Source organism: Megascapheus bottae, chromosome 12 (genome assembly GCF_031878675.1).
Source record: "Megascapheus bottae isolate mThoBot1 chromosome 12, mThoBot2.hap1, whole genome shotgun sequence".
Taxonomy (NCBI): Eukaryota; Metazoa; Chordata; class Mammalia; order Rodentia; family Geomyidae; genus Megascapheus; species Megascapheus bottae.
In genome coordinates this window covers 60,388,715-60,400,118 of record NC_143520.1, presented here as the reverse complement: position 1 = coordinate 60,400,118, position 11,404 = coordinate 60,388,715, and the positions used below count along the sequence as shown (strand labels likewise).

The 11,404-nt window shown below is 37.2% G+C and overlaps 2 pseudogenes; one reads left to right on the top strand and one right to left on the bottom strand.

Moving 5' to 3' along the window:
- Window positions 1–333: 333 nt before the first annotated feature.
- Window positions 334–806, top strand: LOC150056631 (selenoprotein F pseudogene; annotated as a pseudogene).
- Window positions 807–10,509: 9,703 nt separating this feature from the next.
- LOC150056630 (spliceosome-associated protein CWC15 homolog pseudogene) lies at window positions 10,510–11,168 on the bottom strand (annotated as a pseudogene).
- Window positions 11,169–11,404: the final 236 nt, after the last annotated feature.

Below are 11,404 nucleotides of genomic sequence, written 5' to 3'. Positions count from 1 at the left end.
AATCCTCCCCAAACCTAACAAACCAATTGCTAAATGGTCAAAGGAACTAAAGAGAAACTATCAAAAGAGGATGTCAACATGACAAAGAAAATTATGAGAAAATGTTCATCATCCATGGTCTTAAAGGAAATGCAAATAAAAACAACCCTAAGATACCACCTTATCCCAATCTGAATGGCCAATATTCTGAACTGAGACAACACCAAATGCAAGCAGAGATGTGGAGAAAGAGAAACCCTGCTGCACTCCTGGTGGAAATGTAAATCAGTACAACCACTCTGGATGGCAGTTTGGAGGTTCCTCAAAAATCTGAAAATAGGATGGTAGTTGGGAGCAATGGCAGCTATGCTGGCTGGGTGGGTCAGGTCGGTGTTTGAGTTGTGGTTGCTGTTGGCGACTGCTTTGGGAACAGAGTTCTCATCAGAGGCATGCAGATAGTTAGACTTCTCTAGCAACCTGCTCTGCAGCTCTTGTGATTTACTTGGACCATTCAATGTACTTTAGCTGGATCCTGATTGCAGAGGATGCTGTCAGGAAGAAGCACAGTTTGAAACCCAAAAGCTTTATGCTGGAGCTATTCTTGAAGTCTATGGATGAAAATTGGGGAGGTTCCCTGAAGTCCAAGCTTTTGTCAGAATTGACAGCCCAAACTGTTTCTAGGATTATAAATCAGTTATGTTCATTGGTCAGATCCTGTACTAAAGCTTTTGGAAGACAATGGGAACATTGCTGAAGAGCTGAGCATCCTCAAATGGAACACAGATAGTGTGGAAGAACTTCTGAGTGAAAAATTGGATTACATGTAAATCTTGCTTAAATTCTGTTTATTGTTTTGTTGCCTCACAGCCCCTAGAAAGTTATTTTGCATGCTTCCATTGATCAGCCTTTCACTATGAGGCATTAGACATCAAGTTAGATGTTGAGGTGGCAGCACAGCCCACAATATGTAAAGAGTATGCAAGCTTCACAAAAGCCACTTTTTCTAAATTTCAGCTTGTTTGAATTTGTTGATACCACTAATAAAATGCTTTTTAACAGGCTTGCAGCTAAATGCAAATGATAATTTAATTGGTCAAGTTTTATGAAAAACAAATTTCTAAATTAGAAAGAGTTAATGGAGACAATACTGTACCTATCATGCTATTTGCTTTCAAAAATAGTGACAGAAAACTCTAGAGCAAGTAAGCAAACTGAGCCTCAACAGATAGCCTTCTCCTTGGAACCCTTATTATTATATTCCACAGCTTTCTTTTAGTAGAAATATTTAGATTGTAATGAGTGTACTGCAGAAAAACTTTGTAGCTTCATTATTGTGAAAACAGTTTGGAGATCTACAGTAAAAGTGGGTCATACACAAAGATTTGCATTGATGAAGACTACATAGAAAACTTTTCATAAGGTTTTGTGCAGATCAGATATTTGGAAAAAATTTGTGTTTTATATTCTTTATAGAAAACATTCATTTAAAACTGATCACTTGTAGTACCAAAATATAAACAAAAAACGTTCAAAAGTCTTGAAAAAAAACTAAAAATAGATCTTCCCTATGACCCAGCCATACCACTCCTGGGTATCTACCCTGAGCATCATAATCCAGGATATGATAAGGTCACCTGCACAGCCATGTTCATTGCTGCACTTTTCACAATAGCCAAGCAAAGTAACAGCCCAGATGCCCCATTACAGATGAATGGATACAAAAAATGTGATCTAATCTATATCTATACAGTGTAATTCTACATAGCTACCAAACAAGATAAAATAATGTCTTTCTCTGGAAAGTGGATGGAAGTAGAGCAAATCGTGTCGAGTGAGATAAGCCAAGACCAAAGAAACAAAAGGTGCATGGTCCCCTTGATATTAGATCCAACCTGTTCAAGAGCGATGACTCAATATTGTGGTACTGAAGATCATTGACATGAATTTTGAGATGTAAATACATCTACATAGACATACAAATCTATGATGGTAGATATATTCTATAGACATATTGTTATTTTATTTTATTTTTTAATTTTTTATTGTAATTAATAAAAGGGTTACATGATATTTGTCAGATAGAAGGTGCATTAATTCACATACATTGATACCCTTTCACATGTCTTGGTACCCATTACCCTCCCCCCCACCCCCCCACTCGTCATGGTTTTCCCCCCTTCCCTATCAAATTTCAAATAACCAAATACCAATAAATTCAATATATCAGATAACAAAGTGAGATGCTGTAACAATATGAGATACCCAAGAGACACCAAAGGAGATGAAAGATAACATAGTACATTAAGGACAACAATCATTCATTATATGGCTTTGGTTTCAGTATCCTGGAGGTCCTTTCAATTAGCTTCATACTATATGGCCTTATATATCAAGGTTTTGCTCTATTGCAGATCTCTGCTAGTAGAGCACAGGTTTCTAATGGTTATTATAAATGAGGGAAACCATTGAGCCTAAGTTCCTTTGAGTCTGGCTTACTTCACTTAATATGATTTTTTCTAAGTCTTTCCATTTCCTAACAAATGGGGCGATGTCATTTTTTCTGACAGAAGCATAGAATTCCATTGTGTACAAATACCACAACTTGTTGATCCACTCATCAACTGAGGGACATCTAGGTTGGGTCCATATCTTTGCTATGGTGAATAATGCTGCAATGAACATTGTTGTGCTAGTGGATTTAGTAATGCCCTAGATTTTGGATGGTTGGGTAAATGCCAAGTAGTGGAATTGCTGGGTCATAGGGGAGTTCTATGTTTAGCCTTTTGAGGCACTGCCATACTGCTTTCCATAGTCGTTGAACGAGTTTACACTCCCACCAACAGTGTAGTAGTGATCCCTCCTGGCCACATCCCCTCCAGCATCTGTTGTTATTCGTTTTCCTGATCCTGGCCATTCTAACTGGAGTGAGGTGGAATCTTAGAGTTGTTTTGATTTGCATTTCTTTTATGACCAGAGATGTTGAGCATTTCTTCATGTGTCTATAGGCCATTTTTGTTTCTCCTTCAGAGAAGACTCTCTTTAAGTCTTTGGCCCATTTTTTAATGGGATGGTTGTTACTTTTAGTTTTGGAGTGTTTCAATTTTTTGAGTTGTTGATATATTTTAGATATGAGGCCTTTGTCCGTTGTTTGGTTGGTGAAGATCTTCTCCCACTCTGTAGGCTTCCTGATTAGTTTACTAGCTATGTCCTTTGCCATACAAAAGCTCTGCAGTTTAATGCAGTCCCACTTATCCAGCCTTTCTCTGATTTGTTGTGATTCTTGGTCCTTATTAAGAAAGTTTCGACCTGTGCCAAGGAGCCTAGTGTATCTCCTATTCCTTTTATATAGATTGATATATACCTATGATATACACAGACTCAGCTTAATATGAGTTTTGTTCTTAAATTAATGTGCCAGTGATTGCATATAGATTCCATTTTTGAATACTTGTTTGTTAAACTTGGCATTTGAAATATGATGTAAAAATCACTGCTAATAAAATCTTTTAATTAAAAAAATTATCCTAATATTGAATCTAAGAACTACACACATAAATTGTAATTCCACACTGTATTTGCCTCCTTCCATCTGCTGTTTACAAACATGTAATACTTTTTTGTTTTAGTCTGGCTCTTTGTGAATTTCCTTTATTTAATATTCCTGGTTTTCTGATAATTGATGTATTAAGCATTTAGTAAGCTCATTTTCCATTCTGGAAGCAAATAATTAAGTAGTTTTTGCCTCAAAGTGTGTTTCTTTACACAGAGAGACATGTAATACAGCAGGGACAGACAATAGTGATTTATTTCAGATTTTAGTTATTTACAGATATCAGAAAAAGGTAATGGAGGAAATAATCTCAAAAGGAGAGTTAAGAACGTGAAATTCCTGTTTTCCAGAAAAGGTTTGCTGTATATTAATGTCACAGAAAAGCAGGGAGAATGCAATGTTCATCTAGCCCTCAGTAAACACAACATTATTATCTAAGTTTTGGCTCTTCCAGTAGCAGTAGCACTGTTTGAGTACTGTCCAGTTACCTTATCATGCATCTTCTTTTCCTTTTTTTTCTTCCTCCTCCTCCTCCTTCCTCCCCCTCCTCCCCCTCCTCCCTCTCCTCCCCCCTCTTCTCTCCCTCCTCCTCCTCCTCCTCCTCCTCCTCCTCCTCCTCCTCCTCCTCCTCCACCTCCTCCTCCTCCTCCTCCTCCTCCTCCTCCTCTTCCTCCTCCTCCTCCTTCTCCTCCTCCTCCTTCTTCTCCTCCTCCTTCTTCTTCTTCTTCCTCTCCCTATGTTAAAACTTAATTTTGTCCTCACAGTAATGTAAGAGGGTTTATAGTTACATATGTAAGGTAGTGACTATAATTCTTGTCAGACATTGTTACCATCTCCCTCATTTCTCTCCCGTGTCCACCCTCCCATTCTATAACCCCCTACTCCTGCATCTTCTTTCTTGTGTATCCCACTGGCTATAGAGCTGACCTTTTTGGAGATTAGCTCCACAATGGAGTCTGAATTATCCAACATTGTTGAGGATTAATTATTCGGAGGTTGTCTAACTGCAAAAATAAGAACATCCACCATCAATCCCCTTAAAAATTTAGAGCTATAATCTACTCAAAGCTAATTCTAATTACCTTTTAGGATATAAGCTGAATATATACTCATAGTCTAAGTAATAGTGAAAAAAACAGTATTTTCTTAATATGTTCAAAGCTATGTTTTCATGAGCGATACAAGTGAAAGCACTGACCTGAACACTTTACAAGATAGGCTTTTCCAGCACGCCTTTTTCAAATTGGTGGAAGAAACCTCATCACAATGCAAAAGAAATGCAATTTTCTTGCTCTTTTTAGCAATGGATATGGAATAATTACAGAACTTAGATTAGAAGTTTACTCATAGAATGGCAGCTTGTATTACTCCTTTGTGTTCATAGCAGCTAGCCAAACTCTAAAAAGATTTAAATGGAGTCTCAATTACTTATTATCTAATAGTGTGCATAGAATTAATGATAACATATTTTATGGCATGTGAATCTGCTGGCTATTATCATCTAGTAAGCAAATTTAAAGTCATTTTCTTTCCCCAAATCAAAATGTGGCTAAACCAAATTTCAGCCATATTTTCTCTGATGTATCCTTTTCAGTCTCTTTGTCTATTAAGTAGCTAATTAAAAAATAAATCATTCCTCACTGTTAAGTATATTTATACCACATCACTGGAGCTAAATGTATTCAATGAAATTAAAAATAAAACAATGAAATAATTTTCTTAGGCCCAAGTGCATATTATTTTTTCTTTTTTTGTAGTTTAAATATTGTCTTTATTCCATTTAGTATTTCAGTATTCTCTTTATTTTGCCAGTCCTGGGCTTGAGCTCAGAGCCTGAGCACTGTCCTTGGACTTTCTACCACTTGAGCCTCAGCACCACTTCCGGCTTTTTTTTTATGTATGTCATACCAAGGAATTGAACCCCGGTCTTCATGTATGCTAGGTAAGCACTCTACCACTAGGCAAAACTTCTGGCCCCTGTTTCAGTATTCTCTTTGGCTGACCTTCTGACTTCAATGCTTTTTTTGCCTCCTTTCACTGCCTTCATTTTATTTTTTCAATATATTTTGTATTGCAATTAATAGAAGGGTTACATTATATTCACAAGACAGAAGGTGCTTTACTTCACAAATATTGATATCCTTTATTATGTCTTGGTCCCCATTTCCCTTACACCACCCCGCCCCTCTTCTTGTTTTTCTCCTTCCCTATCCGATTTCAAATAACCAAACACACATATATACAATATATCAGATAAAAAGGTGAAGTACTGTAATAATATGAGATAACCAAGAGACAGCAAAATAGATGAGAGATAACAGTACAAACTAAGGACAACAATCACTCATTATATGGCTTTTGTTTCTATATCCTGGAGGTCCTTTCATCATACTATATGGCCTTATGTATCTAGGTTTTGTTCTATTGTAATTTTTTTCATGTTAGTATCTGTATCTCCAATGTTAGAACAAAAAGTGATTCCTGTGTTTCAAAATATGTGAAGAGCTAGTTAAGTGAAGCAAATTAATCCTACCATGTTAACTGTACAGCAAAAAGTATATTTTTTGTAATTTCGGTGTAATAGTTTTTTTTAATAATATTTCTTCTTTATGTACCTAAGAATTAGCTTAACTAAGAATGTAAAGGACCTTTTTGACGAAAACTTTAAAACCCTACAAAAGGAAATTAAAGCAGAACTAAGGAAATGGAAAAACCTCCCATGCTCCTGGATTGGAAGAATCAACATTGTGAAAATGACAATCTTGCCAAGAGCTATCTACAAATTCAATGCAATACCCATCAACATCCCAATGTCATTCTTTAAAGAAATAGAAGAGGCAATCCAAAATTTCATATGGAATAATAAAAGACCCCGTATAGCAAAACCCCTTCTTAGCAGAAAGAACAGCGCTGGAGGAATTTCAATTCCAAACTTCAGACTCTATTACAGAGCTATAATTCTCAAAACAGCTTGGAACTGGCACAGGAACAGGCCTGAAGACCAATGGAATAGAACTGAGGACCCAGATATTAAACCACAGACCTATGGCCACCTAATCTTTGACAAGGGAGCCAAAAAAATAGAATGGAAAAAAGACAGCCTCTACAACAAGTTGTGCTGGCAGAACTGGTTAAGCACCTGTAGAAAACTAAAGCTGGATCCTTCTTTGTCACCTGGCACTAGAATTAACTCCAAATGGATCAAAGACCTGGAGGTAAAAGCTGACACACTGAAAACTCTACAGGAAGGAATAGGAGATACACTAAGCCTCCTTGGCACAGGTCGAAACTTTCTTAATAAGGACCAAGAATCACCACAAATCAGAGAAAGGCTGGATAAGTGGGACTGCATTAAACTGCAGAGCTTTTGTATGGCAAAGGACATAGCTAGTAAACTAATCAGGAAGCCTACAGAGTGGGAGAAGATCTTCACCAACCAAACAACGGACAAAGGCCTCATATCTAAAATATATCAACAACTCAAAAAATTGAAACACTCCAAAACTAACCTCCAAAGTAACAACCATCCCATTAAAAAATGGGCCAAAGACTTAAAGAGAGTCTTCTCTGAAGAAGATAAAAAAATGGCCTGTAGACACATGAAGAAATGCTCAACATCTCTGGTCATAAAAGAAATGCAAATCAAAACAACTCTAAGATTCCACCTCACTCCAGTTAGAATGGCCAGGATCAGGAAAACGAATAACAACAGATGCTGGAGGGGATGTGGCCAGGAGGGATCACTACTACACTGTTGGTGGGAGTGCAAACTCGTTCAACGACTATGGAAAGCAGTGTGGCAGTGCCGCAAAAGGCTAAACATAGAACTCCCCTATGACCCAGCAATTCCACTACTTGGCATTTACCCAACCATCCAGAAACAAAGACATACTAAACCCACTAGCACAACAATGTTCATTGCAGCACTATTCACCATAGCAAAGATATGGAACCAACCTAGATGTCCCTCAGTTGATGAGTGGATCAACAAGTTGTGGTATTTGTACACAATGGAATTCTATGCTGCTGTCAGAAAGAATGACAGTGCCCCATTTGTTAGGAAATGGAAAGACTTAGAAAAAATCCTATTAAGTGAAGTAAGCCAGACTCAAAGGAACTTAGGCTCAATGGTTTCCCTCATTCGTCATAATCAGTAGAAACCCTGGGCCCTACTAGCAGAGATTTGCAATAGAGCAAAATCTTGATACATAAGGCCATATAATGTGAAGCTAATTGAAAGGACCTCCAGGATATTGAAACAAAAGCCATATAATGAATGATCGTTGTCCTTAATGTACTATGTTGTCTCTTATCTCCTTTGGTGTCCTTTGGTTATCTCATATTGGTATAGTATCTCACTTTGTTTTGTGATATATTGAATTTATTTGTATTTGGATATTTGAAATTTGATAGGGAAGGGGGGAAAACCAAGATGGGTGGGGGGTGTGGGGGGGGAGGGAAATGGGTATCAAGACATGTGAAAGGGTATCAATGTATGTGAATTAATGCACCTTCTATCTGGCAAATATCATGTAACCCTTTTACTAATTACAATAAAAAAATTCAAAAAAATTAATAAAAATATTTCTTCTTTATTTTACTCACAGTTTGTCTTTTTGTTTGTTTGTTTGTTTTTTGCCAGTCCTGGGGCTTGAGCTCAGGGCCTGAGCTTGGACTTTCTCAAGGCTAGAGCTCTGCCACTTGAGCCTCAGCACCACTTCCAGCTTTTTTCTATGCATGTGGTACCGAGGAATCGAACCCGGGTCTTCATGCATGCTAGGCAAGTACTTTAACCACTAGGCCAAACTGCCAGCCCTCCACGTAATAATTTTTAAATGTAATGCACATTGAAGACAATGTTTACTGAGCATCTGTCTTGTAGCTCTAAATAAGTATGTCATATGTTTGTTGAGAGTTTCATAACCTTTAGGGAATGTTCCCTGTGAGAATGTCCGTGAATGTTTACAAATTTCTTGTTGTCTTGAATTTCTCCCTCACAAACAAATTATGTCCTTATCTGAGTAGTTAAGATGCAATTGAATTCTCCTAGGAATTGGAACAGTATGTGTTCAGTGATCAGAGGGGGAAAAAAAAGAAAAACAAAACAAAGCCTGAAAAGTAGGAGCTATTCCTTAACTGGGAATTACCTCCCTCACTGCCTCTTCAGAAGTGATCTTTTTTTTTTGGCCAGGCTTGGGCTCAGGACCTGCACAAGGTCAGTGAGCTCTTCTGCTGAAGCCTAGTGATCTACCATCTTTATCCACATCACTACATATGGTTTTCTGGTGGTTAATTGGAGATAAGTACCCCATGGACTTTTGTGCCTTGGCTGGCTTTGAACTGGGATCCTCAGATCTCAGTCCCCTGGGTAGGTAAGATACATGTGTGAGCCACTAGCATCCAGTTTACAGTACTTTTGAGTAAGTAACATTTTCCCTGGTTTCTTTGTTGTTTCGTTTCATATGGATGTTTAGGTACAAACAGTTAAACCACATAATTTCTCTTATATGATTTATATTTTGTGACATTGTATGATTTAAATTGCATGTAAGTACTTGAAATAAGGAACTACAGAGTAACTTAATTTCAAGAAATAATAACAAACTTATAGAACCGGCTGTAAATTGAAAGCCTACACCCACTCACATTCAAAACCATATCAAAAAGTTATCAGCATGTTACTATTGTATTCTTTTCCCACAAAGGAAAAAACCTTTAAAAGGCTAAAGAAAAGAATGAGCATATTTCTTTGCAATTGACATTTATATACATACAGTTTTCTTTTGTTTTGTTTATTCGTGGGACTTGAACTCAGAGTCTGGGCAGTGCCCCTGCGCTCTTCATCTCAAGGCTACCACCCTACTCCTTGAGTCACAGCACCACTTCTGGCTTTCTGGTGATTAATTGGAGATAAGAATCTCTCTGGGCTTTTTCATGCCTGGGCTGGCTTTGAACAGCAATCTTCTGAGTGGCTAGAATTACAGGTGTAAGTCACCACATCTGGCTTAGACACGTTTTAATCAATAGAAATTAGTATAAGAGATCTAATTTTACTTTGTTACTTGAGACTTTTCAAAAAGTTGGTCTCTGATTTTTACATTTAATGCACAAAGTAACAGTATTGATTTGTCATTGAGATAGTTAAAATGAATTAGTGGAAACATAGCTCCATGATAAAGTTGTGTGCTAAATACCTATGAGAAATTCATAAGAAAATAATTTAACAATTTTTCAATCACTCAGTTAATTGATGACAAAGGTGAAAAATTGTGCCTGCCTAGGTAGCTATTCATAATTGATAGTAACAGTTTTACTATGAGCATACTGATATATAAAGTTCTCTCTCTCCATAAAATTTTGATTCAGAGCATGTACAAAAAGCCAGGTTTGATTCCTCAGTACACCATACATAGAAAAAAGCTGTAAGTGATGCTGTGGCTCAAGTGGTAGAGCTCTAGCCTTGAGAAAAAAAAGTCCAAGGACAGTACTCAGATTCTGAGTTCAAGCCCCACAGCTGGCAAAAAAATTGATTAATATATCAGTACTTTCATACATATTGACAGCATAGTGTTAAAATATATTTTTATGGGCATTTTTACACCATTATTTATTCATCAACTGTTTTTGAGTTTCATGTAAAATATTATATGGAGTAATAGGTAATATACAATGAAAACTACTGTGATGTCATTATGTAACACTATGTCATTCCCAGCATTTTTTAAGATTAAAATATTTATTACAAGCAGATTTGTTTTCCCTATGTTAAAAAGAAAACACGAGTGGAAACATTCAGAGAATGGATACTACTAAAACAATTCTCAAGTTCATCATCAAATTCAGAATCATTAAAGGAATATCTTGGAACTTATCATTAGAGAGCTTATATTTCATTTATGCAAGAGGAAAGAAGAAAAAAATGACAAAAAAAGTGCCGAACTGATCCCTTACATTCTAGTGTTTAAGCACATAAAACTGTATTACTTAATGTATTGCTCCATGATCATTTTATGAAATTCTGATCTCAGAGTATCAGTCACAAATCACATATCTTTCTTCTAATTATTGCGCCTTTTGCACAGTTCTTGGAGACACCATCATCATCCCACCTTTTTTTAACTTCGAAGTTGGCCTGTGACTGAGATGGGCCAGTGAGATTAAGAAGTAGGGTTCCATGCAGAATATTTTCCATACAAAAACATGTTTTCTGGTTTTTGCTCTTGTTCCTTTCTGGCATGCTGCTCAGTTTGCTCTTTTTTCATCTTTTCCAGTTCAGTTAGAAAGGCTGCAGGTATCATCATCATCATCATTGTCCTCTTCAAAATCTTTATCTTCCTCATCTGTTAGAGGGTAGTCCATGTCAAGGTTGGCAGCAGGAATCTGGTCTAACTAAGGCTTCTTCAATACTGAAGTTGTGCGTTCTTGGTTTGGAAGATACATATTTTTTTTCTTTTAGCAGCTCTGTCTCTCTCTTCCAATTCACTCCTGAAGTCATGATTATGAATCCTTTGTATTTTATCTTTGGGTGAGAGGGATGGTCTCTGTTTAAATCCTGCTTTGAAAGTTGGTTCAACTGACCTTCTCCTTTTCCTCTTCCACCTCTGACAAGTTCAAAGCTTGACTTGGCTGCTCTAGTCATCTTTTATTCATGGTCTAGAACCCACACCACAGCCAAGAGAATCACACACACACACACACACACACACACACACACACACACACACACACACCATGGAGGCACCTCTCAGTTTGAATTTTTCACATCTGTAGGGGATCTTGATGGCAAGCTGCAAGGTCTGTCCTAGGAGTCTTGGTCAACCTTGTCTGGACCTGATCTGGGGCCTCCTTCTGTCAACCTGCTCATGCTTGCTATTT